The 16530-nt window shown below is 43.8% G+C and overlaps 1 protein-coding gene across 4 annotated transcripts in view; it reads right to left on the bottom strand.

Annotated features, from left to right (window-relative positions):
• Positions 1-16530, bottom strand: part of LOC124551307 (protein-tyrosine sulfotransferase-like) — a 911580-nt gene that overhangs the window by 699933 nt on the left and 195117 nt on the right. For 3 of the 4 annotated variants that reach the window (XM_047126327.1, XM_047126332.1, XM_047126319.1), the window contains exon 2: positions 996-1068. The exons of the other annotated variant lie outside the window; for it this stretch is intronic. The gene's annotated coding sequence lies outside the window, so the exon portion shown is untranslated. The remainder of the gene's footprint in view (positions 1-995; positions 1069-16530) is intronic. 4 annotated transcript variants of the gene reach the window in all.

The raw sequence follows: 16530 nt of genomic DNA, 5'->3' as shown, positions 1-16530 counted from the left end.
AGAATCCCGACACGAACCTTATCGAACACCTTTGGGATGAGTTATAACGCAGACTTCCCTGCTGACCCCAGCGTCCAACATCACTGCCTTCTTTTGCTACTGAGGAAGAATTGGCTGCTGTTCCTCCACAGGCATTCAGGCACCTTATTGAAAGGGTCCCAAGCAGAGTTCAAACCGTCATATAGGCGAAGAATGGACACACCCCATATTAACGTCCATTAATAGGGGTACAGATACTTTTGATCGCATAGTGTCAAGTGAATTACAAAAATTATGCATTGCATTCGAGAATGTCTGTGTATTTCAGGTCACTGTTGATGCATCAATGCGAGTAGCCTTGCCGCAGTGGTAACACCGGTTGCAGTGAGACCACCGAAGTTAAGCTTTGTCGGGCTTGGCTAGCTCTTGTATGGGTGACCGTTCTGTGTTCCGAGCGCTGTTGGCAAGCGAGATGCACTCAGCCCTTATGAGGCAACTTGAGCAGGTACCTGATCGAGAAGTAGCAGCACCGGTCACAGAAACTGACAACGGCACGAAGAGCGGTGTGCTGATCACAAGCCCCTCCATATCCGCATCCAGTGACGCCTGTGGGCTGGGGATGACACGGCGATCGGTCGGTACCGTTGGGCCTTCCGAGGTCTGTTCGGACGGAGTTTAGTTTAGTTCTTAGTAGATGCATCAGTAAATTAAGGTGAAACACGTATGACAAAATGCAATACACATTGATTCAGTTGCCCATGGACATAACCTAAAAATCGTTAATATAATATTTAGAGAGGAATTCGTGGCTGGCTGCATCAAACCAGTCATAAGACTGATGACTCAAAAAAATTTAAACTATTATTACAGTTTCCGTACGGTGCGTTCCGGCAGTCGCTGCTATTAGATCATAAAAAACGCAGAAACAACACATCTCATCAATGAGTACAATGTAGCACATAATAAGTACCAAACAGAATATACTGCTGAATTGCGTAGCAGCAAAACATACTTACGTGTGACGCAGGCGCCTCAGACGCGGCTGAAGGCTGACGTGGTTGCTGATGCTACCGCCACGATACCACACTTCTGAAACACAAAAGGTAAGGACAATCAACATTACACTACCCTGTCTTATGCGAAATCCGATAATCAGCAATATATATATATATATATATATATATATATATATATATATAATCTTAAATATATGAAATTAATACTATAATACTACTTTTTAGAGATAGCAAACTGCAAACCGAGGCTTGCGTATTCGAATTCCACAGTAATCGTGGTCGTGGAATGTACTGTTCGTGAGTCAAGTCTATTTGCTCTCCTGAGTTTTCTTGGGGCGAAGACTATGCGGAATTCTCGCCATCACCGAAACTGTGTTCCTTTGCTGTGTCTTTGTCTACTGTGACCTACAAAGGTAAGTGAGTACCTAGGGCGAAAACGCAGGGCACTGTGAAAACCGCACAATAGTTAAATTTCGCGTCTCTGTACGTAGTGTTGATAACGCACATGAGCTGGAATAGAAATGTTGGCGCCGTAGTTCCTGATTATAGACTGTGCGTCAGCACGCTGGGCGGGATCTCGTCAAGGAAGATCGTATCTCACAGTCAGTCTGACGTTAAGTTGGATAGTTTCCTTCGTGCTCGAGAGGAGTAGGTTAAGCGTTTCATCCTTCACCTACCCGTCATTTCCATAATTATCCACTATGACACAAATAAAATAATACACCACATTGCACTGAAAAAGGAAGGTGCATTCATCATTACCATTATCAACCCCTTGCAAGGTTTAGCTGTTGTAATCACCTATTACGTTCTCTATCATTCATTCATCTATCCATCCATCCATCCATCCATCCATCCATCCATCCATCCACCCATCCATCCATCCCTTATGAGGTCTACCCAGTTCTCTCTTTCCTGTCAGCCGATAATTCATTACCTTTTTTTGGCAACGTATTTTCTGTCATTCTATCAACATGATTTTCCCATTTCATCCTACTCTCTTCTACTAGGTCTACAACTTTGCTTCTGCCGTTTTTTCTCGAAGTTCGGGGCTTTATTGTGAAAAACTTACAAAAAAAATTATGATTCATAGTATTTCCCATCGCTCGCCACTACATTCTCCCATCTTTCGGATAGCATATGAATCCCGTGGCGGAAGAAGTGGGTGTCTTTTGTGGGGATCCATGAATCGAATTTTGCACTTGTTCATATGATCGGAAATGCTGGTCAGCCAGACTGTATGCCACTGATCGAAAAATGTGGTAGTCAGAGAGAGCAACGTATGGAGAATACGGCGGGAGGGATAGGACTTCTCATTTCCACGTTTTAGTGTATATTTTTACGGGTTTTGCAACGTGGGGTCGAGCACTGACCTGCAGAATAATTACCTTTACGTGTCTGTCGCTGTATTGTGGCCGTTTGTGTTTCAGTACTGGGCTCTAACGCATCAATTGCTTTCGATAATTATGTCCTGTGACTGTCTTCGTCTGTTTCAGTAGCTACGAAAAAGTTTTGTCTTCCACAGTCATGCTGGTCTTCGACATCAAAATCACCATTCTTAAGGCGTTGAATACATTCTCTGCACCTTCTTCCACAAATAGTTCCCTCGCCATTGGTCTTACCCAGCATTTTGAGAGCCACAGCCACATATTTCTTCACGTTAAAGCAGAAAACTAAAACTTCCCGTAAATGGCGAGAAATGGGTACGTAAGTTGACGTACTTAACCGATAATAACCTTATGATGCAATTACAAATCGACTAATATTTTTATGGCATTATGTTTACAGATGCCTAAGCTTATTGTATTACACCTGTGATCAACCACCTGAACCCCACTTGCCGCTACTACCGTCTACTGCAAAACGGCGGAGGCAAAGTTGTAGACCTAATATCTTGTCATTAACTAAAAAGAATTTTAAATCTTATCTTATTGTGTTATTCCTTATATTATCAATTTTCTTACTGCCACTAACATATCTCATGAACTCCATCTACGCTACTTGTATACGACACTTTTCTTTTTCTGTTGCTGTCCGTGATTCACAACCTTACACAAGAGTAGGTACAGCCATAACATAAAGAATTTCAATTCTGTTTCTCTTCCTGTTTTTCCCCCAAAGTTGTTTCAATTGAAGTTAAACTCTTCTGGGTTATTAGACAACTGAAATGGGATACTTGTTCTAAAAATTTTCTCATTTATTATTATTTTCGATTTGACTGGATTCTTCCGTTTGAAAGCCATTATCTCTGTTAATATATTGCGTTTCGGCTCAATCTGTATACCGCTCTTTGTAAATTATCTTCTGTTTCCTGTATAATTATATGGTCACCAGCATATAAAAGAGTATTCACTAGTATGCTATATCGTATTTTAATTCCTACGTGTATTTCATCTATCCACTTCATAACTAGGTCGTTAAGGCTCTGAGCACTATGGGACTTAACATCGGAGGCCATCAGTCCCCTAGAACTTAGAACTACTTAAACCTAACTAACCTAAGGACATCACACACATCGATGACCGAGGCAGCATTCGAACCTGCGACCGTAGCAGTCACGCGGTACCGGACTGAAGCGCCTAGAACCGCTCGGCCATCAGGGCCGGCCTAGGTCGTTAATATATAAATTGAATAAAGTGGGAAATAGACTGCACCCTTGTCGAACATCATGATTTATCAAAAATTTCAGTTGACATTTTCGAACCGGTACTTATAACTACATTTGTATTTACACACAGACTCTTTACAGTATTAGTAACATATTTTGCAAAAACCTTTTATCTCCAATATTTTCCGCGAGAGGGGCCTTTTTATTTTATCAAAGGCTTTCTCAAAATCAATAAATGATAAATGCGTTTCGCCTAATTCCCGATTTTTTAAATAATTTATCTTATTATAAATATATTAGCATTACACAAAAGTCCCTTTCTGAAGCCTGACTGTTCTTCTGAGAGTATTGCATCAGCGACAGTTTGTAGCCTTTGATTAAGAAATTTTTTTCATGAATAACGTGGATTAATATCAATATTTCGGTATGTTCAAATGGCTCTGAGCACTATGGGACTTAACATCTGTGGCCATCAGTCCCCTAGAACTTAGAACTACTTAAACCTAACTAACCTAAGGACATCACACACATCCATGCCCGAGGCAGGATTCGAACCTGCGACCGTAGCAGTCGCGCGGTTCCGCATTGCGCGCCTAGAACCTCGATATGTTCCACGAATACCTTTCAAAATTGTTTACTACATTCGGCTGATAACGAAGAGCTAATTATACACTAACGTTACCATTTCCTGTAGCTCGCACAGTTATTATTTACGTTACCACTTTGAGCTCCAGTGCTAGAACTTTTTCCATTCGGTTACCTTGCATCAGTATTCTGACTGATTTGATGCAATTGTCCATTATTTCCTCTCCTGTGCCAACCTCCTCATCTCGGAGTAGCACTCACACGCAGCGTCTTCAATTTAGTTAACCTACAGTGCCAAAGTATAACAATCTGCGTACTAATTAAGTGCCATGCCGGAGATTTCCTGTTAACATTGTGCATTACTCAGTACGATCGTGACGCTGAACAGAATTATCTGCAGGTCATGCAACACCTTAGAAACACGTCACTGATTGACTCATACATACAAATGACCCGGAATGGGTAACTTCAGAAAATCCATGACGCCGTTTGCGAATGATGGTAGAAAACCGTAGCGAAGTGCAGGAAGGTATGCGGAAGATCGATAATTGATGTAGGGACTGGTAGTTAATCCTCTACATACACAAACGTAGCGTATTTCGTATAAATTGAAAGAAATATCCGTTATTTTAGGACTACACGATTTCCGAACAATCACTGGAAGCAGTCACACAGTCACATTCGCTGGATATGTGGCAGTTATTTATTTATTTCATTAACAGTACAGAGTAATCCACCGCCTTGAAATGTAAGGTAGGTCGGATGCTTCTAAGTCCAAAAGCAAAGACTTCTCATTGTTACAATCTTATTGGTATACAGTTGTTAATGCTTTTTTAAATAATATAAAGAACATAATACATAAAAAATTCTCTAAGGTTACAGAGAATTTAATGCTTAACAATTTTTAAAACGGTTCTATACAGTTCGTTTCTGCCTAGTTGATGAGAATATAATTTATATAATGCAAATGTCAAAGAAAAATTTTCAAAATGTGATACAATGAGTGTGGTGAAAATAATTTGCAATATTAGAGGGAAGTGATATACTTAATTTGGATGTGTAATGTAGTCTAAGTAGCATGTTGGTTGATAATGGCCTATTCCGGGTGAGAAGGTCTCTGTAGAACCTCGAGCTACTCTCATCTGAAATGGTTTGTGCGTATATATGTTTACTGTGTTTGTGTGTATTGGTATATTACTGCGAGCGTTGCAAATCAGAACACTACATGATGCTGAACACCTGTTTGTTTGTATATGGGAGTACCCAGTAAAATTAAAGTGGAACGATCTCATAAAACTAACAGAAGACAAGGCAGAAGCCAGAAAGAAAGTCATTAGAAGAACCCACACAAAGTGTAGTCCACCGACGAATGAAAAAGTAGCTTAAAAAACCCTCGCGGAATCGATTCTTGAATACTGCTCTAGTCCGATAGTCTCCCACCCTTACCAGATTGGATTTACAGAGTAGACAGAGAAGACCCAAATAAAGTCAGCGAGTTTTGTCGCACGTTCGTTTAGCACCGCTAAAGCGTCACGAAGGTGATAATCCAATACATGAGAGTGGTTTAATATCAAACTTCCAAGAGCGCACGATTCTACAAGAATCACCCAACATACCGGCAGTTTCAGGCGCATCTTCTCTGGCGTTTCAGCAGATATTTGCAATTTCGTTTTTGTAGTGTCTAGCTGCAGTCAGCCCAAACAAATACGCCGGCCGGAGTGGCCAAGCGGTTCTAGGCGCTTCAGTCTGGAACCGCGCGACCGCTACGGTCGCAGGTTCGAATCTTGCCTCGGGCATGGATGTGTGTGATGTCCTTAGGTTAGTTAGGTTTAAGTAGTTCTAAGTGTAGGGGACTGGTGACCTCAGATGTTAAGTCCCATAGTGCTTAGAGCCATTTGAACTATTTGATAAAACACATATCGCTCTACACTAATTTGGTGCCGCTCTATCGAACGGGCATGTCAACTTCCGCTTTAAAAATAATTTTGTCCGTATCGGGGAAGCAAACCGACGCTTTCCGTCAACACTGGACGTTGCATGAAAGACGTAATGAGCAGTATTTGTTTGGGCTGACTCCAGCTACACACTGCAAAAACCAAACTGCAAAAATCTTCCAAAACACAAGAGAAAATGCGCCTAAACGACTATTTGGAGAGAGACTCTGTACAGCTTCCCCCCAAGTACGTTCGCGGTAAAGCCACAAAGTTACCGCTACAGAGATTTACACGTAGGCTTACTAATAATCTTTCCTCCCATGCAGCAGACGGGACTGGGGCCGCGCGAGGTAGCCGCACGGTCTGGGGCGCCTTGCCATGGTTCGCCCAGCTCCCCCCGTCGGAGGTTCGAGTCCTCTCTCAGCCACTTGTGTGTGTGTGTGTGTGTGTGTGTGTGTGTGTGTGTGTTGTCCTTCGTTAGTTTAAGTTAGATTAAATAGTGTGTAAGTCTAGGGACCGATGACCTCAGCAGTTTGGTCCCATAGGGACTTACCACAAATATCCAATTTTCTGGACTGGACCACGAAAGGGGGGGGGGGGGGGGATTAACAGTGGTACACAAAGTACAGAGTGGTTATAATAAAACTTTCGTTACTTGAGAGGGTTCTCACGACGAACGAGTTATCTTAGGACAAAGAAACTCTGTGGAAAGTTTTGGGGAGAGAAATAACGAATAAACTACTGAAAGAAACTCGTGATAATTTCCGCCTGAGAGGTTAACATTTGTTAGTTGCGACGATGTTTACGTTACAGGTTGCAAACGTTGCTCAATGAGACGACGATCAGCATCCACGACAGGCTGGAACCGCACTAGAGATAGCTCTACTGCTGCCCGAAACATCTCTGGTGAGATGTTGGCTGTCTCCCTCGCAATGCTCATCTTCAACCTCCAACTTGTGTTAGTGTCCCGTTGATCATCCCTGTTCTTCAGGTAACTCCACAACCAGAAATCACACGGGTTCTCTGGGTTCAAATCTAGTTATCTTGGTGGCCACGCAGTTTGGAACGGTCGGCCAATGATTCGGTTTTCTCCAAATGTGTTACGGAGTAACCGAGTGACCTTACGAGCAAAATGAGGTGGAGCTCCATCGTGCATCAAAACAGTTGGATCTGGAGCATCTCTCTCCTTAGTGCAGGGATCACATGTTCGCGAGGCAGATCGCAGTAGCGTGTGCCGTTTACGCTGCATGTCCGTGGTCCTTGTGTTTGAACCCTACGTCGTTGTAACAGTACCGTCGCCTAACGACAAATCGTGACACTAATACTGCTAAGAACGCAAATCCTGTAACGCACAGTCTTAACATAATTCCTATAAAGTTGGGTACCAATACGGTAAATAGTTTTCCATCGACGCTGGCTCAACTAACGAAAATTTACTTGTATCTACACTGTACTCTCCGCCGTACAGCATAACGTGACTTACTGAGTAGACACGCAAATGCAGATTTGGTCCGTGCATCATCTAGTGGTTCATACCACAGTTGCCTGTGATAAAGAGATTGTAATTTGCCGTCTCCCCCACCGTGTGTTCATTACAGAAGGAGTAGTAGCTACAATTCGGAACGAACATTTGAAAAACGTGAATTCTTGATAGAAGTCAAATGTCTTAACAATGCGTCAAATCGCTCAGTCACGAATTCTTGTCTACGGAATGGTGCTATACCGGCCTGAAAGCTTAATCTTTTACCTGTATCATTACTCTTCTTTTATCGGTATTATTACTCTTGCGCGACACCTTTTTGTGCTTCTCTGGTGTCTGATTTATGGCATCAGAATATTTAGTTGAGCAGCTTGCTGTGCTGAGATTAAAAAGTGTGACGCGCAGCAAAATCGCCAAGTAAACAGAGGAAAATACCGGGCTTTGTGTCGGCCGGATTCACACACAGCCTTCCAATACGCGTTCGTTCAGGCCGATAACTGGGCAGAAACGGTGTGCGCTAGCTTAAGCCGTTTATGGAGGATATGGAGCATTCATTCGCAAACAAAATGCGCGCATTTGCTTCGTGTGCGCAATTAAAATAGAAAGCTACGCCCATTACGCCGACTTTACCCAGCAATAAAAGTGGATTAGCTTTTTTTCCAAAGAGCGCTCTTACTGTGTGCAGGTTCCCGTAATTGCGAACTCAAAGCGGCTTATTAATTCGGGTGTTGTCTATCCGCTTGACTCCCTACCTGTTCGGGTGGGTGAAATCGTCGCCGCGGGGCTTCCGTGTTTGTTTTCCGTCGGCGCACGCTGCGTTTCATCGTCGTAATTACGAAAATTTTGCGAGTAAGTCGCTAAGCCGATACACACCTGGGCAGCAGAGACACGTTTCATATATCTGCCACATAATGCTGATTAAAGGTTTTGGTTATACGGCAGGAGAGTGAGTTTTAATCATACAAAAGTATACAAATGCTATTACATCAAACGAGCGAATATCTTATTGCCGATTATTTACTCATTACGTAACGCTATTAGATCAAAGGGGCGAACATTTTATTGCAGGTTATTTACTCATTAACACAGTCATGGAGCTTTTAGGCAGCTCACCGCATACGAATTAGACGGTGCTAAATCATATGGTGGCGGGAATATTGTCGGAGAGTCTGTCTCTACTGATAACTTCATCTACGTCTGCACTCCGAAAACAACCTTACGATGCGTGGAAGAAAGAACTACTTGTAACAATATCACTTACCTCTTTACATGTTCCATTCGCAAATAGTGCGAGGGAACATCGATAAACCTATGTATGAACTTCTATTTTGTCGTCGTGATCATTTCACCACACGCAGACACTATCAAAACGGGAAGAGTACTGTCGTTCCCTTCAGGGAGACCGAACATCCAGATTTAGATCTTCAATTAATGCAAATGCCGAGATGATTTCTTTGAAATGACACTGCTGATTACCTTCCCTACCATTTCTACGTCCAAACTTGTGCTCTGTTTCTACCGATTTCCTCTGCGGCGGATGTTGTACCCTAATTTCCCTCCCTTCTTTTCGAAGTTACTGGGGGCGAAGTAGTACTTCAGTGTGGCAACGAAGGCAAAAAAAAAAAAAAAAGCAAAAAAAAAAACAAAAAAAAACAAACAAACAAATAAATAAATAAATAAAAATAAAACCGACCATAGCCTTGTTAAAGTCACGATCTGAGCATTCGTGTCAAGTGATTTACTCAAACTGCGAAAAATGTAAACGATGTATGTAAGGGAGGGGTGAGGGGAAATACGTACCACACATGCCCTGAGAATTCAGTACGTGAATCATCTCACTAATTCTATAATAATAATAATAATAATAATAATAATAACATCATCATCACGGTAGTCATCGACAAGATTATCATTTTCATCATCATCCTCTTGTATAGTTTCTCATCACTGGCATTGTCTGCTTGAAACACAGGCCTCCGCATCTTCTCTCCTCTTCCCAACGCATCTGTCGAGACTGGCACATTATTTTCTTCCAAATGCTTTCTTTCGCTCCTTTCATTCACTTTTCCTTTGGCCTTCCTCTTGCCCTACATCTTCATCTCGTGCAACTACTTAGGCATCCTCGTCTTTTCCACTCTATTCGCATGTCCATACCATTTTAATTTTTTCTTCTCAATCTCGTCTTGCATGTGTTCCTCGTGTGTTAGCCTCCTAATACTGTTTTTTCTCATATTTTACATTTCTGCCACTCTCAACCTGAATTCTCAAAAACTTTACTTTTTCCTTTTCCTTTGACACAGCGCACGACAAATTTTTTGGTATATCAGTAAATTAATTTTGTGGAAAACTTCTTCTTTTCGTATCGTCTTGCAATGAAGGTAAAGCTGCCTTTCCCCTCACCCCATTTCTTTTTTTTTTTAATGATTAAGTGCTACAGCACGTGCCCACGTTTTAGGCCATCGACACTCCCCTACGAAGTGATTCCGTTTGACGAGTAGCACGTGCGTTCAACTCCGGAGAAGATTTATGAGCCGGAACAAATTTGCTATATGTGATCGGGACCAGCCATCTGGAACAGATCGTAGGTGGGACAAATGGCCCATGAAATGTGTACGAGCGCATGAACTCCGGCTCTGTCTTCACACTCAACACCTCATATTTACTTTATCACCGCGCTTCAAGTTTCCTATCAATTGCTAACCAGTCGGCTATAAGTACTTGGAGCCAAAAGCAAACTGTCTTCAAACTCTTGTTTACGAACCTGGCGCGTCAGAGACAGACAAATGAATCGCAGAATCTACAGTGACAACTTCATCTCGTGGAAAATGCAGCGAGATGTGTCACATACTGACTACTTTTTTCGTTACTTATGAAGTTCGTCCTCGTTCCTAGATGAGTTCGTAAGAGACTGGGGCCGTCTATACTTTCTACCGCGGAGCTGAAGTTAGGGTATTTCTCTCCCATGCTAAAACTCTGGATTTTGTATGCAAAGACGACAACAGCGTATCTTTGCGCAGGTTATTTCGACATCAAGAACTTAAGCAAACGACGCTGGTCTTACTCAAACACTTGTCAAATAATAGGAACATAACCTTGTCTGGTAACCAGCTTGGAGTTACTTCACAACATTTGCTCTATAAATGCAGACAATTTTGGTTCGGCTTCATCGCGACCATCGCAAATATCAACTGAAAATACAAACTCCTGCAGCCACTCTCATTTCTTCGAGCTACAGATTTATCAGCTTTATACCTCGATGGAAAGCTCAAATGTATGTTAATTCCTAAGTAACCTAACTGCTGATGTCATCGGTCCCTAGACTTACACACTGCTTAAACTAACTTATGCTAAGAACAACATACACACACATGCCCGAGCGAGGACTCGAACCTCCGGCGGGAGGGGCCGTGTAGTCCGTGACATGGCGGCTCAAACCGAGCGGTTATACCACCATCATCATGTGGACGTAGTTAATGAGAGATGCTCGATTCTTGTACAGGACGTTTTGTAATAATATTTTTTCTTATCTTCTACTGGTAGAGAGTGCCCCAGTTTCTTAAAGCGCTTAGAGTTGTGTCGATGTTTTGATTACGTTGGTGAACAGTAACATAACTGTGAATAAATGGTTCAAATGGCTGTGAGCACTATGCGACTTAACTTCTGAGGTCATCAGTCGCCTAGAACTTAGAACTAATTAAACCTAACTAACCTAAGGACATCACACACATCCATGCCCGAGGCAGGATTCGAACCTGCGACAGTAGCGGTCACGCGGTTCCAGACTGAAGCGCCTAGAACCGCACGGCCACACCGGCCGGCAACTATGAATACACGGTCCAATGTGACCACCGCCTATGTTCAACGACAAAGTGCAATAACTAGTCAGAGATAGCAGGTGGCAGCACTAGCAGTAGAGGATACGAAAAGAGTGTCCGGGGGGACGCAGAAAAACCGTGCAGTGGTTGTCATAATACGGAAACGGAGCGATTCATCTTACGTTCAAAAGGGTAAGACCATTGGCTTTCGGGCCAAGGGTGGAAGCATTTCGGAAATGGCCAAGTTTGTAAATACTTATATGGATATGGTGTCTGTTCTTTCGGACATATCCGAAAGAACAAACACCATTGATGACCTGCAGCCGTCTAGAACGAAATTAGAATTATATATTAATACCTTCAGCTGCTGACGGGCGTTGATATATATCAATGGGGACAGGTGAAAATGTGTGCCCCGAGCAGGACTCGAACCCGGGATCTCACGCTTACATGCAGACGCTCTATCCATCTGAGCCACCGAGAGCACAGAGGATAGTGCGACTGCAGGGACTATCTCGCGCACTCCTCCCGTGAGACCCACATTCTCACCTTATATGTTCACACACTACATTCGTAGCACACGAACAGACACCATATGCATATAAGTATATAGTTCTAGCAATAGCGGCCATGACCTTCCTATTCTATGCGGATGCAAACATATTACCCGGACTGTTACGGGACTTGGTAAGAATGTCTTCCACGAGTAATGAGTGTGTTGGGTAGGGACACTACGAATGTAAATTGTTCGCGTGCCGCCGTGGCTGAAGTATACCGTAAATGGTAAAACGGCTTTACATAAAACCTGCGCCGAGGAAACTGTGGAGCTGAAGGCAACTGCGGAGCACCACGGTCCATACATGACAGGGATGAACCACGGCTGCAGAGATGTGTACCGACGAATAGAGATTATCTCGCCAGTTTCGTTTTCATTTGTGTGTGCTGCCGTCCCTGTTTTTAATTTGCCTTCATTTCTGTCTTTATTTATTTCTTCCTTTTTAGTTCTAAAATCACCACTTGCTTCACACCTGCAGGGAGAGGTGTCTTTCTGAGTAATGTGTCGTCGCCCCCTGAGGCATAGCAGAGTATGCCCTCGCTTTTATTTTCGTTTTATGGCAAAAAGTCTTGCTCCTACCAGCACCCTGCTGTACGTGCTGCGTCCACACTAGAGGATGGTGGCAATTTTGGAGAGGAAAAGGTAGGGCTACAGGGGAGGAAGGAGGCCCATTAAAAAAAAAAATAAATAAATAAATAAAAATAGACGTACAACCGTTGATCAACTGACTGCTCGGATGAAGCAAGGGGCTACCACGGTGTCTCTTTGACGACCGTTCAGCGAACGTTGCTGCATATGGGCCTCTGCAGCAGGCGCTTGGTTCAAGCTGTCTCCTGTCCATCGGCGATCGGCGACGAAGTCTGGAATTTGCACTGCAACTGGACGTCCACTGAGTGGTGACATGTGGTCTCTTCAGAAAAATCACATTTTATGCTCCATCGGTGTGGAACGTCTGAAAGCAATGATCCTGCAACAACTGCCGGAACAGCCCAGGCCGGAGGAGGGAGAGTTATGGTCTGGGGAATGTTTTCGGGGCATTCCCTGGATGATCTCGTCATCCTGGAGAGTACAATGGATCAAAACAAGTATGCATCTATCCTTTGAGACAATGTCGACTGCTACATGCGGTTTTTTTTTTCCTCGGCACGATGGCGTTTACCAGCAGGACAATGCCACGTGTCACACAGCTCGCAATGTAAGTGCATCAGGAGGAGTTTACTGCACTCTCCTGAGTCCTGGGCACCAAACACCTCGGATTTAAACCCAATCAAGAATCTGTGGAGCCACCTGGAATGGGCTGTTCGCGCCGTAGATCCTCAACCGAGGAACCTAGCGCAGCTGGGCACAGTACTGGAGTCGGCATGGCCCCACAACCCTATCGGTATCTTCCAGAACCTCACCGACACTCTTCCTGCACGTCTCGAAGCGGTCCGCGCTGCTAAAGGTGTTGTTCAAACTTTCACAGGTGGTAACATTAACGTGACTAGACAGTGTACCTTCCAGCGTGCACGGAATGCTTTTCAAGTCTTACTAAAATCACAAACACTTTCTACGAGGGCCACTCCAAAAGAAATGCACACTATTTTTTTTATTCTACATGTTCCAAAGTTTTACAGTGTGTAGATACATCCTTTACGACCAATATTTTCATTTCTCCGCGTAATTTCCATCCCTCTCAACTGCCTTACGTCATCTTGGAACCAGCGCCTGTATATCCACGCGGTAAAATTCTGGACTCACCTGTTGGAGCCACTGTCTGGCAGCGTGCACAAGGGAGTCATCATCTTCAAACCTTGTTCCACGAAGACAGTCTTTCACTTTTCCAAAGAGGTGATAGTCACATGGAGCCAGGTCAGGGCTGTAAGGCGGGTGTTTCAGTGTTGTCCATCCGAGTTTTGTGATGGCTTCCATGGTTTTTTTGACTCACATGTGGCCGTGCATTGTCATGCAACAGCGAAACACCCTGCTTTTGCCGATGTGGTCGAACACGACTCAGTCGAGCTTGCAGTTTCTTCAGTGTCACCACATATGCAACAGAATTCATGGTGATTCGACTTGGCATGATGTCCACGAGCAAGAGTCCTTCGGGATCGAAAAACACCGTAGCCATAACTTTTCCAGGAGAAGGTGTGGTTTAGTTTGTTTGTTTTTTTTTTTTTTTTTTTTTCCTTGGGTGAATTTGCATGATGCCACTCCATTGATTGCCTCTACATCTCTGGTGAAAACTGATAAGAGCCATGTTTCATCACCTTTCACAAATCTTCCAAGAAATTCATCTCCACCATTCCCGTACTGTTCCAAAAGTTCGCCGCATACCGTTTTTCTTGTTTCTTTGTGAGCCACCGTAAACATCCTGGGAACCCACCTGGCACAAACCATTTTTAACACCAACACTTTCAGTATTCTGCAAACACTTCCTTCCCCTATCCCAACGTTGCGTGACAATTCGTTCACTGTGATGCGTCTGTCAGCAGTCACCAATCCGTTAACTCTCTGCACATTGTTTGGAGTGTGTGCAGTACAAGGCCTGCCGCTGCGAGGACAATCCTCAATATTGCCGAGCCCGCTTTCATCACGTAACCTGCTTGCCCACCGACTAACTGTACTGCGATCGACAGCAGCATCTTCATACACCTTTCTCAACCTCTTGTGGATGTTTCCCACTGTCTCGTTTTCACAGCACAGGAATTCTATGACAGCACGTTGCTTCTGACGAACGTCAAGTGTAGCAGCCATCTTGAAGACATGCTGTGACGGCGCCACTCATGGGAACACGTTGAACTAAGTTTGAAAACATGCGGGAAGGATGTATCTACACACTGTAAAACTTTCACACATGCAGGATGAAAACTGTATCTTTACAAAAATAGTGTGCATTTCTTTTGGTGTGACCCTCGTATAAACTGAAAGAGGTGTATTAGGAGCTAACAAGTGGTATGGTGGTTTCGACAAACCGTGGATTTGTTAAACGCCCCTTTAAGTTAATCGTTGCTTCCTGCCTATAGTGCTACGAGGTCACCACCGCCGTAAAAAAAAAACACACAGACGAAGCGCCACTCACGCCCGGCCTCCAGTTACTGGATAGTCAGTTCGAAATTTAGTGCTGACACTTCGGCAGAAGCACATGAAAGTGCGGAGCAGAGCTGTCACGACCCTCTAGTTCAATCGCGCAAATTATTCAATGCACAGATATGAAACTGGGATCTATGCCTTCTGGAACAGTTGCATTATGTCTTCATTTACGGCAACAAATTATTAATTACAATGGAACGAATACCCCTAGCTGCATACAGGCGTTGATATAAGTCAACGGGGACAGTCTAAAATGTGTGTCCCGCTCGGGACTCTAACCCGGGATCTCCTGCTTACATGGCTGACGCTCTATCCATCTTTTTTTCGGTATTGTTCGTAGCGTTTGGACTGGGCGGACGTCACAAAACCTCCCTTCAAGTTGATCGTCGATTTCTTTACTCAGTTTTTTTTTTTTTTTTTGTTTTTTTTTTACCGAGGGCGCGCAGCCCTCTGACCGGTTTTTCTGTTCGTTAGTGGTCGTTGTAATTGTTCGTGGCGGACGTCTGATGATGCTTGTTCAAATTCATCGTTCATCCATTAACCCAGTTTTTTATCACAGAGAGCAGGTAACCCTCTGACCGAACGCGCTGAGCTACCGTGCCGGCGTCCATCTGAGCCACCGAGGACACAGAAGATACTGCGGCTGCAGGGACTTATCTCTGGCACGCCTCCCGTGAGACCCACATTCCCAACTTATTGTCCCGCACTATATTCATAATGCCCCTGCCCATTATACTTATTACTCGCGGCTTTACTGCCGATTCCCGTAAGGGTTCGGGCACTGTTTGTGCATCCGCACAGATGAAGATGATCAAATGGCCGGTGAGCCTTAACTAATAGGTATACGGACAGTTTAACTTTTGAAGAAAGGATTGGTTTCGTTTCATACAAATGGCGAATTTGTGAACCCTAAGGCCACCAATTTATTGACAGATCCATTCAGATGGAAGTGTGTTTCATCTGCGAACCACATGCACCCAATATCAAGTCCTTCAACGCCAATCATTGAGAGAATCTGGTTCGCAAAATCAGCACTTCGTCGCACAGCGGTTCCGGGTACGACATGATGAATATTTTGAATGAAAACATGTGTAGACTGTTTCTCAGTCTTGTATGTGCGCTGGAACGCTTCAAACCAGTTCCCGCTGCATTTCTTCGGATGGATGTCGTCGGATGTTGCTGAAACAGTGCCGCCATTTGCAAATGTATCCACAGTTGGCCCGGGGCCAATATTCTCCACTATATCATCAGCCACACATTCAGCCTGTCCGTTCGAATTTGACAAAGAGCTTGCGAGCGGTTTTCGCATGGGTAATTTTGGAACTTTAAACAGTGTTCGTAAAATGCGCCTGAGAATCAGTGATATTTTATTATCAGAAACACACGTCGTTCAGTTGAATACCTCCACATTCGCTAAGCCAACTTCCTCTCACGCTTCAGCGACGTAGCTGATCCGTCTGGGCTTCGAGGGACGAAGTATTGCGA

The sequence above is a fragment of the Schistocerca americana genome, chromosome 1 (genome assembly GCF_021461395.2).
Source record: "Schistocerca americana isolate TAMUIC-IGC-003095 chromosome 1, iqSchAmer2.1, whole genome shotgun sequence".
NCBI lineage: Eukaryota > Metazoa > Arthropoda > Insecta > Orthoptera > Acrididae > Schistocerca > Schistocerca americana.
This window is presented reverse-complemented; position numbering and strand designations above follow the sequence as displayed.